The following is a 17,189-nucleotide window of genomic DNA, read 5'->3' on the forward strand; positions in this document are numbered from 1 at the left end:
GCCTTAACTATACCTGGGTTCAATTTTATGCCAAACCTCCAAAGCTCTGCTGGTCCACACAGATTTTAAACAACATTTCTGATAAAAAGGAACAAAACCTTCCTTTTGTTACTTGGGGCATCCTCCTTTAGCTCCTGACAATTCTCACTTTCTTAACTGAATTTACAAAGACAAGCAGAGAAAGAGATGAGTGTTGCTTGTTGCCTTGCCCTCCGGTCATGGCTGCTGAGTACCCCAAATGCTTGTCAGGAGGTTTCTTTAAAACTACCCACAATAACAAACAACGTTTGTGATCCCAAAATGTAGAGGGTCTGTATTTTCTCCATAAATTTGTCTCAGTTATTTCGGGCTCTGTGCTATAAATGGTAGCCTTTTAGGGTTTTTTTGGTCATTGTTTATGTTCCAGGATGAATGTAATGTACAAAATTATTCACTTGTCAAACCCTCTTTATTCAGAAGCCATGGGTGCAACTGTCTGGGGTGTTTCTGGAGCAGAGGGGTGGGTATTTTATCCTCTCTGGGGCAGATCCATCCCAGTGACCGCTGGAGCTGAGATGCAAGTACCTGATGTCACTTGTCCTGCCATGGTGGTCCAGGTATGTACCCCCTTGGTAGGATCAAAAGGATGCAAATAATAATGCTGAGAGTGATCAGGGTATGATTTTCCCCTCTCTCTAGCCTTGCTGAGAATGGAAAACCCTTGTTTTTTGTCTTGGCACCTTCTCGCGGTACTTTCAGGACTCACTCACCTTGTTTTCTGCCCCAAGCAGAATATTGTGTCCTTGGTACTTGGCTTCCGAAGAAAGGCAGAGAACACATCCACATATTCCCTACACCATTTTTCTCTTTAGTGGATATTAGCAGATGTGCTTCCAGCAGACTGGCTAAGCATAAACAGGCTTTTAGACTGACAGGTTCATGAACCAAGGGCCCCGCTGGCGTGCACGTCTCCGTACCCTGCTCTCCTCTCCGAGCCCCAGCCCTCCGCAACGCTCCCGAATTCAGAGAGCCTCAAAATATCCCACTCCCAAGGGCTTCTGCTCATTGATTTTTATTTTTCCCCCCTCTTTTTTTTCCTCCTTGCTGCCCACTAACCGATGCCTGTAAGTGCTCGTGCCGCGGCGCTGTGGCTGGGGCTCACTTGCTGCTCCCAGATAAGCGCGTTAATCCTTTGTCTTGTGCGGCCGGATAAGACACCAACCCTTGCAGCAGCACCACGGCATTTTTCTGAGTTTCTTTTTCAGAGCTTCTCCTGGCCCGTTGCCCCCGTTAGCCTGCTCCCTTAATGGATTAGCCGGACTTCAAGGAAAATCCTCCTTTAACAATAGCGAGGAAGCGTGTGGCTCTTAGTCCACCTAAGGAGAGGTGCCAACAGTATTTGCTGCTACAAGCGAATCTGCTCAGTCTTTTTGATCCGATTTCTCTCTTCTTGATTCTGATATCTCCACAAAAGCCACTGCAGATGGGAAAGGGAAAAAAAAACCCAAAACCAAAACCAACCCCCCCCCGCCTCAAACCCCAAGCAACCAGGCCACTCTCAGTTTTTGTTCATTCATTTTTCTTTCTAGCTTTCTCCTCTTTTCTTTTCCCTTCTCCCTTGTGCCGCTGAGGCGGCCTCATGGAAGAGAAACTAAATCGCTCTCCTCTTGCTTTGGGCTGTTTTTCATCACTTCTGTGTGCTTCCTGACCCCAGAAAGCAGACTTAAGTCGCTACATTCCTCCTCCTTCACCATAGCCAGAGACACAGTTCCTCTAGTTTCAGCAGATGTGCCAAAGGTACTCCGCTCTCCCTTGAGCATAACTTCAAATTTGGCAAATGCAATGCTTGGACATTTTCCAGGAAACTGTTTTTGTCTTGAAAAAGTGATTTATTTTTTATTCCTCCCCCCCCACAATGTAATTTATTTGAGCTTGAAATGTTGTTTGAGACATCTCAGGTTTGATGAAACTCTTAGAAATCCAGAGTTTTGTTAATTTTTGGAGGGAGCTCTCACTGAGCTCCAGATGTTTTGCCATTGACCAGCAGCTCTGAAAATGGGTAGCCAGGCAAGGAAATTATTATTCCTCTCAGCCTTGTCTGTACCAGAAGGCATAAGCAGTGACACTGAAAAAATGTCAATTAACCTGCGCTGTTGGTAAATCCGGAGGCTTCTTTTTGCCTTCGAACTTTTTTGGGGGAAGGGGAAAAATGTCCATATGTGTGTGTTCATGTCTGTGGGTGCGCACATGTATATGAAACTGGAAATCCTGCTGCCTTTGGTCAGCCTTAGAGGTAAGTAAAGCCCAGCTGTGCTGTGCAGAGAGGGGAATACAGCAGGGTTAACACACATAAAAGCAGACACGAGATCCTTCATGTCTCAGACCAAGCAGCAGGCGTGCTTTAGGTCTTGCAAAAAAAAATCCTGAATTGATGTGAAACTCTGTGATGGTGAAAATATGGGGAATTTCTGCCACCTGTCCTTTGCATCCATCTTGTAACCTTCTCAAGTCAGCTCATAACCAATTCTTCCCAGGCTTCCAGCTGCTTGGTGTTTCTTGTGTAAAATAATTAATGATTATAGGGAGTGGAGATATCAGCTTAGGGATAGTCGTGCCTGGTCTTGGGCATTTGTACACATGCACTCATGTGCATTCGGTGTTCAGTAGCAGTGTCAAAATGAGAAAAAAAAAAGGCAAATGATATGAAGAAATACTAGGAATGATAAAAAAAGCACTGTGATGTTGGTATAGAAACCTATCATGCGCTTTCATATAGAGAGTATATAGAATATATACACCTGCAGTCCTTCCACCTATGTATAGAAAGAGGCCACTAAGAGGGTCAAGGGTGTGGAGTGGCTTTTGTGTGGGGAACAGGGACAGGGGACAATGGGGGGGACTAAAAGCTGGGAGCACGGGCCAAAAGTTATCAGGGCAGGACTGTTTGTTGCTCAAATCTCTGGGATCTGAGAGCACAGCCATAGCAAAAATCACTCTGTGCTCTGGCTCCTGCCTTCTCTGGGACAGGAGCCCATGGACAGACCTTTGATCTGATCGGTCTCATGCGATCCCTTACGCGATCATTTTTAATTCCGTGTGCTTTATTTCTGAATGAATGACCAAGTAGCAGTAAATAAAAACACAAGAGGAAAAAAGGGTGTGTATCAGGTCAGGATTTTAAGTATTGATCTTTTTAGACCTTAGAAATGGACGTGGTGTGGCCGTCTGTCCTGGAAATGGCCATTCCCTGGGCTCGGTGCCCCAGTAAGATCCCACGAGTTGCTTCCTTCACCATCGGGGTAAGCTGGGGAAAAGCTGCTGGTGTATTCCTGGTTTTGGAGCTTGTAGTACATACCAGAAAAGCTGCTGAAGGGCTGACTAGAAAAATCTGCCTCAACTGGCTGTGCCCAAGCATGTAGTCCCCTTGTTCTGGTTTGCAAGCGCTGTGCCCGAGCTGCTTCTCAGCCCTGGGGTGGTTTCTCTGCCCTGACAGCCTGACCTTGCTGGGTTTGGGTCATTTTGTGTGACCGTAGCACAGGGAAACGGTGCAGGGGCTGGTTCAATGCGTTGTTGAGCTTTTGATACTCTGTGAAATGCTTTGAGTTCAATGAGCTGTTCCCCTGGAAAACAGTTTCACCAAAAAGTTCTCAGCATCCTCTAATGGTGCACCAATGTCAAGATTCAGGGTAAGTTTTTATTTAAGTTATGTGAATGTAATTATACTCTAATGAGCTGAAATACTGATGATGGTTGATCCATTGCATGTTGTGCTTCAACCCCAAGTCCCTAACTTGTGTCTGAATGTGTAAGGTTATTTCGAAGTGCAGAAGCCCCGACACAGCGACGTCTGCAGGGTGCACTGGACAGGGTGCATCAAGACAACGGTGTCGAATTGGAAAGATGAGACTCAGGCCGTAGGACTGTTGGAAGGTAGCACACATATATATCACAATTACACTTTTCTGAGACTGGAAATGCTGGGTAATTGTCTTTCCCTGCCAGTGTGCTCAGGGCGCTTTACAACAATAAATTTCACCAGGAGTGCTAAACCACAGAAAGCACAATAACGTGAAACCTGCTGCTCCAGAAAAGGAAGCGAACAAAGCCTTTGGAGTAAAACTGGGGTTGGGGTGTGCAGGATGGTGGAGCCCAGGTCGCTGCTCCATGGCTGGAGCCCTTGGCAGTGGGTACCCATGGGGTGAGGAGGCTCTGGATCCGGATCACTGCCTGCGATGCTGCTGCAAAGCAAGAAAGCTCAGGGCTGAGCATCGATTGAGAGGAGGGACAAGGTTCTCTTTGTGGCCGAGACAAAATTGTGTGCCAATCAAAAAAGGTGATAGGCAGGCTGTTGTTGACCCATAGGGAATACCAGAGGACAAATATCCTTGAAAGGAAATTCAAAAAATAATCTCCAGGGAAGCCAAGTGAGTGCTGCTGGAAGCGCTGCAGCCCTGGCTGCTGTACCAGCACCGCTGAGCATCCGCACGGACCTCCCATGAAAGACATATGTCATTTTCCATCCCGCTTTTAGGCAACATCTTGCTTGCTAAGAAGCAAGATGGGGTGAGAGGTGAGGGATTGGGCACCTGACTCGCTGCAGACCCTCCTCTGGGGTCCAGGGCAAAGCCACCCCAGCCCTGCTTGCCAGAGGGACACCAGCGCTCCCCTCTCCTCTGCTCTCTCTGGGTGGTGGGTGGCGAATGCAAATCCTTCCCAGAGACGCCTGTAGCTGTTGTTTATGATTCTATGTCCTATAGCAGAGCCTCGATCTCACTGGGACCTTAATAATAGCAACACACACACAAAAATATCTTAAGAACTGGACAAGAGAGGGTAGTTGGATAGTTTGCAATGGCCATTAGATAGCTGATGCTGGCTGTGTTTGCTCTATATAGTTCGGAACCATCCATAATTAGAACATACTTTTTGTAACCCTATCTTACAGTAGATTTGATTTTTAGGAAGGAAAAATGTCACTAAATCATTATTATTCATGTGACAAATCCTGAAGGGTAAATTTTTTTTAAACACCACCTCTATCAGTCTCTCCCATGTCACCTAACTTTTATGCAATAACACTGTTCCCTTAGAGATACCATATAAAATATCTCTCACTTCCCAATATTATTCATAGAATTCCCATTATAGAACATTGAAAACCCAGATTAGAAGAGTACAAGAATATTTTATGACCAGTTTGAAAATGCTGTTACTGCTGCAATAAATTAAGAAGTTAAATTACTCCCACATTGAGTATTGATATACTGTGCATGGCAGAAAAATTCCTTTGAAATATACTGTACAATACATATAGAGAAATTCCAGCCCCTTTGATGGCTGCAATGTGACTGCCAGCAAAGTGGTTTGTGTGTATATGGGGGTGGGCGATTGGGTTGCCAAGTCTGATCTTTAAAGCAATGAGTTGGGCAAGGGTAAAATCAGAACAGTAAAATATTATATGGTTAATTGCTAATATTGGGATGTTGTGTTTAATGGCCAAGTCTCCGTTCTTCATTATTCTCACATTCGGCCTTTGTGAACCATACCTCTGTTGGTAGAATATATCGTGAATTAGCAGACACAGTTTCCAATAATATGATTGCTCTTGTATATATCTGTACAGACATTTAGTTTTGGCCTTTACCTGACCACAGGAAGACTCTGGACATGTGATGTGTATAAGTCTCCTCTGTTTATATATATATATATTTCTGAACAATTATTCAAACTCAAAACTTTGGCTGCCAGGATAAAAGCAGAGAAAAACAGAAATGTTGGATCCAGTCTGTACTTTTAGATAAAATAATGCTCAACTAATTAACTAAATCAACTTTAAAGCCATATTTACAGTTATTTGCTCTATTGGAGGTGTGTAAAGCCACCAAAATATGCCAGACAATTTTGATGAAGTTATCTATGAATTTATGTGCATAAATTGTCTTTTTTTTTTTCTGCTTACAAAGCTTCAAATATGGAACATTGCAATGGGAACTTTACGTATACAAAGTGTTTGTTACAACTTCAGGTAGTAGATGATCTTTCTTATTTATTTTCATGTGTTGCCTGTTGTGCACAAAAAGCAGCACTTTATTAAGCAAAATAATTAGAGACATTTGCCTGTTGGAGTAAATTGGCAACTAAATCACCTGTTTTGCAAACTGTAACAAAAGAACCCTCTCACACGTTTTGCAAAGGAATCAAAACAGAGGTGCTGCGGAGCGCACAGTGTAAGCAGCTTACTGGGTTTTGCCAAGAACCTGGCAAATCCAGCAGTTAAGTTTACAATAATAATTACAGTGTACTTTGCTGATTGCAATATTCTGGCCCAAAAGTGACTATTTAACCAAGCTGGCTGTGGAATCAAGTGCAAACAAGTAACATGATTCATTTATTAATGATTGCTTTTTATGAGTGCGTCCTTTCTGAATTGACTTGTTATTCCACAAGCTGGGGGAACGGGCTTTCAGTGAGAGTCATTTATATAAAAGGGAGCAGCAAGAAGTTATTTAAGAACAACACAGTGATGCAGCCCAGGTGTCTGTTTTTAAAGGTTATTTTATTTTATTTTAAAGGCAATGAAGGGTAGATGCCAAGTAGCACATTTTTCCCTAGGTGCACTGAGAAATTCACTCGGAGATAAGCAGAAGCTTTCTGTAAACCATGAAGCTTACGTGTGCTTGTCGGACCCTTGACTTTTGCCCTGTAGCTGGTGGTGGTTACATTAGGCCCAGCCTGGGACCTCCTGCCCTGGCTAAAAAAGATGCAGAGGCACCAGAGGAGCCACAAAGATGATCCGAGGCTGGAACAGCTCTGCTAGGGGACAGGCTGAGAGAGTTGGGGTGTTCAGCTGGAGAAGAGAGGCTCTGGGGAGACCTTATTGTGGCCTTTCCGGACTTAAAAGGGGTGGTAAGAAAGATGAGGACAGATTTTGAGCAGTGCCTGTTGTGATGGGACAAGGGGTGAAGGTTTTAAATGAGAAGAGGGGAAATTCAGGTAGGACACGAAAATAAGGTTTTGATGAGGGTGGTGAGAGCCTGGCCCAGGTTGGCCAGAGAGGTGGTGGATGAACCATCCCTGGAGACATCCCAGGCCAGGCTGGATGGGGCTCTGAGCAACCTGAGCTGGTGCAGATGTCCCTGCTCATGGCAGGAGTGGCACCAGATGAGTTCGGAAGGTCCCTTCAACCCAAACTATTCTCTGATTCTACAACAAGGCTGATGTTGCGCTGCCCAAAAGCACCTTATCTTCATGTATAATCATGTAGCAAATCATGTATTCATTTGTATTATTAAATAAAGACTAACAGAGTCGTACACCCGGCAGAGCAGAAGGGATGCACAAAGGATCACGGGTTCCCGGCATTCCCCGCTCCCTCTTGGAAAGCCGCTGACTCACTCCCCGAGCAATCAGCCTCGTGTGCCATTACAAATGGGGTGGTTAATAGGCCTGCATCCATTATCATTAGTGCATCTCAGCACGCAGGTACATGATGGGTCCTGCCAGCGCATTTGCTCCAGCTCACTGAGCCAGGGGCCATGCTCCATTGCAAATGAGGATGAGGAACACCTGCTCCAGGGTTTTTCGGCAGACCGGAGTCATCCTTCACATCTCATGCAACACTTGTTCTGTCAGAATGCAATGCTGGCACCGGCCGAAGCGGTGGTGTGCCAGGCGTCCAACTAAAGATTATAGACTTCCCTGTGGTCTTCTGCTGAAGTTCAGCTTTGAATTTTTTTCAAAGAATCCTTTTAAAAATTTATCAATTTCGTATTAGGCATTCAGTCATTATGTTAAGGGTTCAAAAATAAAGATGAAAAAAAACTTTGCTGCAGAAATTAACTCTTTTTTTGGCAATTAGAATGGAAGCATAAAATATTTATTGAGTCTGATAATTTTATTCACAGTGCTGAGTGCTGGCTGTTTTGGTATGTTTTCTGAAAGATTTTGTTTTTGGAAAATAGGCCTTGCGATTTTTTTTTTTGCTTCTTCTTCTTTTCTGGCCTCCTGCAACTATTCGCAGTGTTTGTGGGATTTTCGTTTTAATTGTCTGCACTGGCTGACCCGAAATGTGGTATTAGACACTAAGCAAAAGGGGGAAAATAAGACAAAATAATGCCTTTCCAAGGCGCGCGTCTTTCCATCCAGGAGCCTGTGCTCTGGCTACCCTCCAGGGCCAGGACAAAGGCGCTCCTCATCCCACTCCAAAAGGCACCACGCTTGCTGCCAGCCCCAGGCTCGCTTGTTTTAGGCACTGGAAACCAAAATTAAGGGAGGAAAAATGGTTGCAATTTGAAGAAGCAGGTCCTGAGGTTTGGGAGTTGCAGTGAAGGACACAGTGAGGTTGGTAGCGTTGTCCTTGTTTCCCCATCCTGTGTGATGGGGATCTTGTGGGCACTGCTGGTTGCCAAAGCTTTTTGGTCTCCAAAGGCACATGCTCGAGGCAGAGGCTGGCACTCTGAGCACCCCTGTCACCCATCCTGCAAGCGGGACTGGCTGGGGGCAGATGCTGTTGGGCTCATGCGTGTCCCAAATCCTGCTGGGTCTCTGTCTCTTGGGAAGACCTTCCCAAATCACTCCCTTGGAAGGCACCTCATGTCCTCCGGCTCTCCCTGATGGACAATCAATCATAGAATCATTGCATCATCTCTTCTTGAAACAAGGCTCAGGATGAACGTTGGCTGCCGTAGTGCACGCTGCTGGCAATGATGCCACACTGACGTGCACTTTTTGACCGGTGTCATCTTTGTCTCCAAAGCAAGCAGAAGGAATGGGAGTTGTTTGCTTCTCCATTCCCAACATGCAGGTGAGTGGACTTGCCTCTGAACTAGGAATAAGGAGTTAACTAAGAAATTCCTGTTTGCTTTTAAAGTCATTCCTGTCCTCCTTCCCCAATCCTCTCTTCCATGCTGAAGAGGCTTTTGGTTCTGCTTTCAGAGCCTCTGAGAAAATGACAGCTACTTTATTTCAACAGGACGCCCTGTCTGGTGAAATATAGGATTCCACGATGATAAAATTATACTGGAGGTTATAGGTCGGCTGCTCTGCTGCTCTGCCAGGAAAGTGGAGTCTTCAGTCTGATCAGTGAACATTTAAGGTTTGTACCTTGGGATCCAAAGTCTTATTTGTGCTTTATGATCAGCCCCTACCAAAAAATTACTGCCAGGATCCATCCTTGTAGCCATTATGAATTTTGATGCTCAAATGAAATCTTAGACTCTTGTTGCTCAAGGTGCTTCTGGGTCTGTCTCAGGTTTGGGTTCCCTGGTCAGAGTGAATCTGTCATTGCGTCTTTCTTCTTTTTCCTTCACCTTCTCTTTTTTGTCCTTCTCTGTACTTGTCTCTCCTTATCAGACTGGTATGAGCTATGGGGATACTTGAACTAGCTGTGTCTTTCTATCTGCTCTTCCCTGGTGGGACTTCAACTAACATGTCTACCAACTGTGGAAGAGGTGACTCATTTCCAGAATGACCTGTTAGACTAATGTTTTAGTCAATTTAAGAAACTTAATATTGGGATCAAAATGACAAACGCTGTGTTGCTCCTGCATCCATGCTCCCTTCCAGCTTCAAGAGGTATGTGGAAAAATATCCTTCTCTGCTACCACTGTCTGAGCACGTATCTCTGCATAGTCAAACTGCAACAAGAATCACCTCAACCAGTAATGAGAAATAATGTCCTGTGCTGTGATTGCACCAGATCTGCATGCCCCAGGTGGCAGGGGGGCTGGGGCAGCCTCTGATCATCTGGATGAGGAAGGGAGACAAGAAAACTTCTTGTTTCCTTTAGGCACGCTGAGCTTCGTGCCGCACTGATCAGCCCAAATGCAGATGCCACACCTAAGTCGTCACCATCTTCCTGATCAAATCTGGTGCTTGGAGTTGGTCACCTCTGTGGTGATAATTCAGGTCTTCACTTGATGTAGATCATCTTATTTGCAGGTTCATAAGTCTCAGTTGGAATGTCCCCAAGGACAGGAATGTCAGCAAGATGTATTTCAAGTGAATGCCAAATATAAGAGACCTGGAGAAAATGAAGCAACTAATAGGTGTGAGACTCTGCTGGGGACTTTGCCACCACACTCAGGTACTGAAGAATTTTTGTTATGGTTTGGTAAAACCAAAATGTTGCAGGAAGAACTTTTGTGAGTGCTGTGGGTTAGAGACCTGTGCTGAAGTTCTGACACATCTGTGTTTTTTTGTATTCTCCATGTTATTAAACAGAAATATTCTTGCTTTCTTCTTTGATCCTCTCAGCACGCAAGAGTTATTTCAGAAGGTTTTAAGGGTTGTGCTGCACTGAATGCCCTTGGATTGCGAATGGGGATGTCCCTGTCTTCCCCAGGGGACCATGGGCTGGTCACTGATGGTTCGGTACCACACATATTAAAAAGTTTCATATGGCTTTGTGTAAATTTCAGGGAAAGAGATAAAAATCTTCCTATTTTGAAATGTAATTATATGACACTTTGTTGTTGTTGTGGTGATTCGGTAATATAGTTCAGCAAAACCAAAGAGGAAAGGTGAGAAGGGGAGTCCATCCAGCCCAGCACTCTCTCAATGGCAGCATCTGCAATGGGTGTTTAGGGAAGGGTATGAAAAGGGAGTAAACAGGGAGAGATCTCATTGCAATGAGTTATTTGAGAAGCAAAATACTTTAAGTTTAACAGACATATACTTGCGTGTACCAGTTTTCTCGGTTAAGGCTTATTTCTAGATCTGTGCCATTTGAAGCATTAGGTTTTCATGGGGCTTTTGCTTGTGTTCTATAATTGCCTTTATTCTAATTTCCATCCCCCCACTGAGAGCTGCTCAGAGTTGGTGTTGCTGCAACACTGGAAAAAGAGGTGCTAGAAATACCAAATCTCCACTCATTCACGACTGAAGAGCCTGAGGAAAAGCTGTTCAGAGGAGTGACTATAATGCAGAAGGCAGCTGTGTGTGGTTGGTGCAGCCTAGATATGAAGATATTTTAATTAGAAGTATGAGTAGGAAAATTAGGATTTGGTTTGGACTTTTCAAGGAGTAACCCTCGAACAATGCCTGGAAGAGTACAGTGGAAAAAATCCCTTGGGATCAAATGGGATCTGAGTATTCCAGTGCATCTGCAAGGCTGGGTTTGGGAGGAGGTGCAGGCAGGCAGTGAAAGGGAACCACAATGATAGTCTTGGGAATGCTTAGAAATTCTTGGCTTTCATCTGGCACAGCAGGAATAAACAATATCTTCCTTTTTTTCCACTCCACGGGGAGTGCTGGATACCTACCGGGACATGTCTGTCACATACTGGAGGGAAGAGCTCCAGAAGGAGATGTGGAATATTGTTGTTATTGGCCTGGAGCACATGAAGGGTGAGTCCCTTACACAGCCCACAAGTCCAGGTGTAGGTACCACTTTGGCACCCACCAGCTTAAAAGGCATCACTTTACTTTTCTATGGGCTCAGATGATGCCTTCTAAATGGCTTCAGATGTAAGGTACTGAGACAAATGAAGAGGCGACAAACTTAGAAAACATGTTGCCAGAGGTTCAGTATTTCCATATGTTTATCTTGATGGATTTTACATAAAAGAAAAGGAAGGAGAGATTAAGATATGGAGTATTACTGGCTTGCTTACTGCAAACACTGTAGGAAATACTGCTTTTGAATTTACTGCAGGACTGAATTACTTTCTTCTGTCCATATGAAATGCGAGCCATTAATTCAACTATCAGCTTTTGCGGGTGATAAGGAGTGCAAAGTTAATTTTGTAACATGAACAATGAAAAGTTCATAGATTTTTAAATGATACCGGTTTCGTTCAGCTACGTGCTTAAGCATTGCCTTGAGGCTCAGGGTATGTTTACCTGCTTTGCTGATTATTAATAGACTTCAATATGTGTTTGCAAAATCACAGCTCCATCAGTATGTCAAACAAACAAAACTGCTGCTTATTTTCCATGTACTTTTAATATATAGATTCTGCTGTATGTGTCTGCTAACTAGAGAAATGGCTGAGTCTGACTTTGACATGCAGAGTTTATGTAATTTCTAAGCTTGTTTCTTACACTTGCTGCAGTCTCGACCTGCGATGACCTGTTATTTTATCCCAGCAACGGGCTGCCCACAAACAGAGATCACTGATCGTGCCAGTGATGTGACAAGCAGCCACCAACTCAACGTTGAAACCAAGCCTTGGGAGGTGAAATGCCTGTGCATTAACCCACTTTGCTACCCTGCCTTATCCTGATACATTTTTAAAGCACTTTTTTTTTTTAATTGAAGAGAAGATAATCTTCCTATATTCAGAAGAAAGAATTAAAACATAGCCCAATGAACTAGCCGGTACAGACAGAACTTAAAACACAGAGAGAAGTTGGCACATGCATGTTGCAGAGTCTTACTGATCATTGCCAAGCACAGGAAAATTGCTTTGCTTTTTTTGCTGCTGTCTTAAGCGTGACATGTGTGATCTACATAGTGTGCCCTCCTGCTCCACCTTCCAGATGCAGTGGGAAGAGCAGTCTCGGGTTAAATTCTGGCTTATTTTGGGGTAGGGTTGTTCAGCCTTGTAGGGTTAGGCAGGAATAGGAGCGTCGAGCTGGATTAAGGTGCTGGGAGCTGGTTCTAGCCAGGACATTAATGCCGCACTCATGGTGTGAGAGAGCAATACATTCTCATCTCAGAAAAGCTGAAATAAGGTTTCGGCTGAAGGAACATATTGCATGTGATACTTGGCTGTTTAAATGCTGGTTCCTCAGCTATTTTCCTGCACTTTCCTCCCTCCTCCACAATTAGATGCTTAAATGACAGCGTGTGGTATTTAGTACTGGATTTCAATGTCCTCCTCAGATTTTCTTTCACCTTTGACTGGATGCTGTGATGCTAAAACACGTAGGAGGGGACAAGGGGCTCTTTTGCCAAGCGTGAAGGGGGCTGAGACGGACAACCCGTGGCTGTGTCAGTTTACATGGTGCTGCCCATCTCGTCCCAGGGCTCACAGGGAAGAACTTTCCCCTGTGCCAGTGCAGAGCCCTGGTTTTGAGAGACTAGTCTGAGACAAGTAAGCTCTTATTTATACTCGTGGCCTCGTCAGGATTTGAATCGAAGTCTCCAGAGATGCCCTCCAGCTTCCTTAAATTTCATTTTTTTATAATGAAGATAATTTCGAGTTTTACAAGCACAGAAATGTCTAAAACTAATAAACATTTTATACACGTGTCAAAAGATGCTTAAAAAGCAGCCAAACCATGTTTTTTTTAACAACTGGGCAGGGTGGCTGAAAGAAAAAAAAACAACAACCCACAACCCTACAACGCACTCCTTGTTTGCCAAGTTCCTGCAGCCTGAGCGAATTTTTACAGATCAGTTATAAACCCCAGACTAACAGAGCTTTAGTGCAAGCGCTGACATTACCTAAAGCCGAGCAGTGCGGCCGTATCGCTATGACACCCCTGCAAAATCACCCCCGCATCCCGTCACCGACTCCATCCCTCCTTTGGGAATGATTCTGGGATTTCTATGGCGGCACCAGGGGGATTCAGACACGGGGGCTGGCGGGTGCGCTCGCCCTTCTTGCTTTGACATGTTTGCAGGGAAGGGATTTGGCAGGCGGCCCTGGCAGCCCGGCAGCTCATGGGGAAACAAAAAGAGCGGCTATCAGCGCCGAACGGGGCGGCCACGGTGGCTGGTGGCCACGCAGCCTCGCCGGCCCCCGCTTCAAACAAATAACGTGCGGGGTTTATCGCGGGGCTTAGGAGAACAGGCTCTTACGGGCATCATCCGAGCGGTGTATTTATCTGCGCTGGGAAATCCTCTGCTGCTTATTGATTCTTTGATGGGCTTTTTTTTTTTTGAAAATGAAGATGTTTGCACTGAATAGATGGAGCGGTTTGGTTTCTGGATGCTATTTCATCCCAAAAAGATGAATTTGTAGGAGTATATCTGTGTACAGGCATGTATCTCCTCTGATAGATATGTGTGTATGTATATATATGTATGTATAAAGCAAAGCTTTGCTGAGTATGCAGCAGCTGGCTTACTTTTATCACCAGCTTTGCCATAAAACGTCCCATTTTAATAATCAATTTAGAGCCAACAAAAACCTGTACAGGTGAGAGGAAATCTGTGAGTGTGATCAAAACCACGTTTCTGATTCAGGACGAAATCGCAGGCTACAGGGAGGTACATCTGTAAATTATACAGGAAGCTTTCTTCAGCAACTGATTCACCCTGACAGTTTTACTGGAGTATATGAAAATTAGTATTAAAGACGTGATATGTAGGCTTCTTTCCAGGAATTCCAATCTGGTTTCAATAAAATGAAAACACTGATTGGAAGTGAAGTTGCCTTCCGGTTTTGCCTTTGGCTATTATGTGTTCATTCGTGAAATGACTGAATTCCACAACTACTTTTAATATTCACCTTTTGAGTTCATCTCCCGTACTGGACACATTGGAATGATTAAAATAGCACTGTCTCCTGAAGCCGGATTCTCTTTAATTTGAAACAGCCAAGGTGCTGAGGAAAAAGAAAAAATAATAATAATAACCAAAAAAAAAAAATGAATGCTCTGTTAAGTCCATCTTTTCTTAGCATCAAGTTGCTTCAATGCCTGTTTAGGGTAGAATACTAATAAAGAAGTGATTTCTAGGTGAAATATCCAGTGTTTCCTCAATAGCTGCACAGGGAAGACCTGAAAAGTAGTGGTTTATGCTCCCCGTCTCTGCTGCTCCCGGTTGCTTCTCATGATGTTTGTTGCTGAAATGTTTGTGTGCTTTGATGTTACGTGTTGCTGCTTGCTGCTAGGCTTTGGCAGCCGCCTTGCTGCGGACATTGGTGCTCAGCTCCTGGAAGGCATCCCTGTCGCAAAAAAAATGCCTGTAAAATCGGGTATGGAGCAGAGAACGGGGGCCAGCAGATGCGAATCTTTAAAATATCTGAGGTCTCGCAATGCAAACTGTTGCTTGTTGTTCAAAATGGCATTTGGATCCTGAACTTGCGAGAGTTTTTGTGTGCCAGATGAGCAAACAAGCTTCTCGCGGGGCGTGAGTGATTTTATGTGTTGAGTAGCTCATAAAGAAACCCAAATTCCCATGCATTCGCTAACACCTTCCAGACTACCCTTTGTGTTTTGAGGCAATATTGTCCTAGAGATGGAAAAACTGACTTGGCTGGATCTGGGGATGCGCTGGCTGCAGCTCCGGGAGGAGCTGTGAAGCAGAGGTCAGTCTGGCATCCAAGGCATTAATAGCTAAAGGGCTTGCCATGAGTTAATGGTAGTTGGTAAAATGAGTTGGCTACTTTAATTTTTTATATGTGAAAACTAGCAGTCATGCCAATGAGAGTAACCTACTCATAGAGCTCCCTTGGGGTCTGTGTTTGCTGTGTTTGTTTTCACAGAATCATAGAATCATTTCGGTTGGAAGAGACCTTCAAGATCATTGAGTCCAACCATTAACTTAACCTTTCCCTGAGAAGCCCCCCACACCTCACTCCCTATTACCTTCCTGGCTACTGCTTCTCTGTGGGGCTCCAGGGACTTGGGCATCACTGGCACCCTCTTTTTGGCACATTTAGGGGGATGTTTTCTCCTCAGCGACAGTGCAGGTCCCAACCCTGGGCACCACCATGCATGACCCAAGCTGCTGTGGACTAAGAGGACATCTGTAATAAACAGTAATATTGAAAACTTTAGCACCTCTGTGGAACAAAGGAAAGCCCAGAGAAGTAATTTCAGCCTCTGCACTCAGTCACCCACCTGGCAACCTCTGCAATGAGTATTCTGGCAAGTTATATTGCTGAGGGAGAGTCTGACTTTCTGCAGTTGTCCAATGTGATCTTTGATTAAATTTTGGATGCTGTTACTTAGACATCCGCTCCTGATGCGCTTACCATATTTTGCAAAGAGAAGATCTCTGTGAATTGAAAATTTCTGGTTATGTGCATTCAAGGTCATGCATAAAACAGTGTCTAGGATTGTGGAAAGTTGAAGAATTTAATCAAAATACTGCTCTATAGTTTAGTATGTTTTGTAAGATTAGGAGGGGCACCAATAATGCTGTCAGTGCGGAGTTCATTGGAACTCTTTTGAATTATTGAGCTACAGAGCAAACCTCAGCATAGCCTAAATCGACAGTTTTCAACAGTGCTGTGGGCAATAGAAGTTCTGACGGTTCCTCTGCTGCACTTGAGAGGAGCAAAATTACATTAAGCCTGTAGACCAACAGTAGGGTGTTGTTTGGGAGGAAAAAAAAAAAGCAATTAGAGGTTTTGCAAAGCCCCTCTTCCCTTTTGGTGCCCTCTTATAGGGCAGGAGGTTGAATGGGAGAGAACTGTTTTCTTAGGTACCAGTACAAAACAACTAAAATGACACTGTTGTATTTTATAGAAATACCTCATGGCATCGAATGCAACCTATAACACTTTTTCACCTTTGTTTTGTCCATAGATGGTGAAGACAACCCTCCAAGCAGAGTGTGGCAGAGATTCGCCATGTGCGCTTAATGAGCTGATGTTGTGGATCTGGAACTGCTGGATCATCCTGAAAAAATTAAGAGTATGGAGGTACCTAAGGCTTTTTTCTCCATTGGAAAGATCCCATTCTGTAATTAAAGTTAATTTAGAGAATGAATTAAATTTGAGGTATATGTTAGTATATATAGAGATATTTAATGTGCATTTACATCTATAGACAGCCTTAGACATGAATATGTTCATGACCTAAGCCCCAAACATCCTGCCTTTCCACCAAATGAAACTGAATATCTTTTTCTTTTTAGTGATTCAACCTTATAACGATTTCCTAAATTCTGAAGTTATTTTTGCCATCTTCACTATTGTGCAAATGTTCTCTGCTCCCCCCCACTTCTCTTTTGCATTTCAGAAACTAGTTCAATGTTAATTTTCAGAGCAGGGCACCGTGGTTATATGGTTTAGCCGTATCTTTTCATTTTCCTTTGCAACTTTTCAAAGTTGCTTCTTGTAAACCAAAACTTGTTTATGGGTTAATAGGCCAGATGCTTTCCAATAAAACTCATCTTGTCTTCCTGAACAATGATGTAAAGCAGAGTGAAGCCAAATGTGAGCTCCTCCTTAAGACAAATGGATTTGAAGAGTGGATTTGTATGATGAGGGTTTTGACTGCTTTGGTAGTCTCTTTCCTCAAATTGTCAGTCACCTGTCAGGTGAAATAAGGAATGCAACGTAAAGAGTGTGGGGTTGGGGACCACAGCG

This window comes from Nesoenas mayeri, assembly GCF_963082525.1.
Source record: "Nesoenas mayeri genome assembly, chromosome: 7".
Taxonomy (NCBI): domain Eukaryota; kingdom Metazoa; phylum Chordata; class Aves; order Columbiformes; family Columbidae; genus Nesoenas; species Nesoenas mayeri.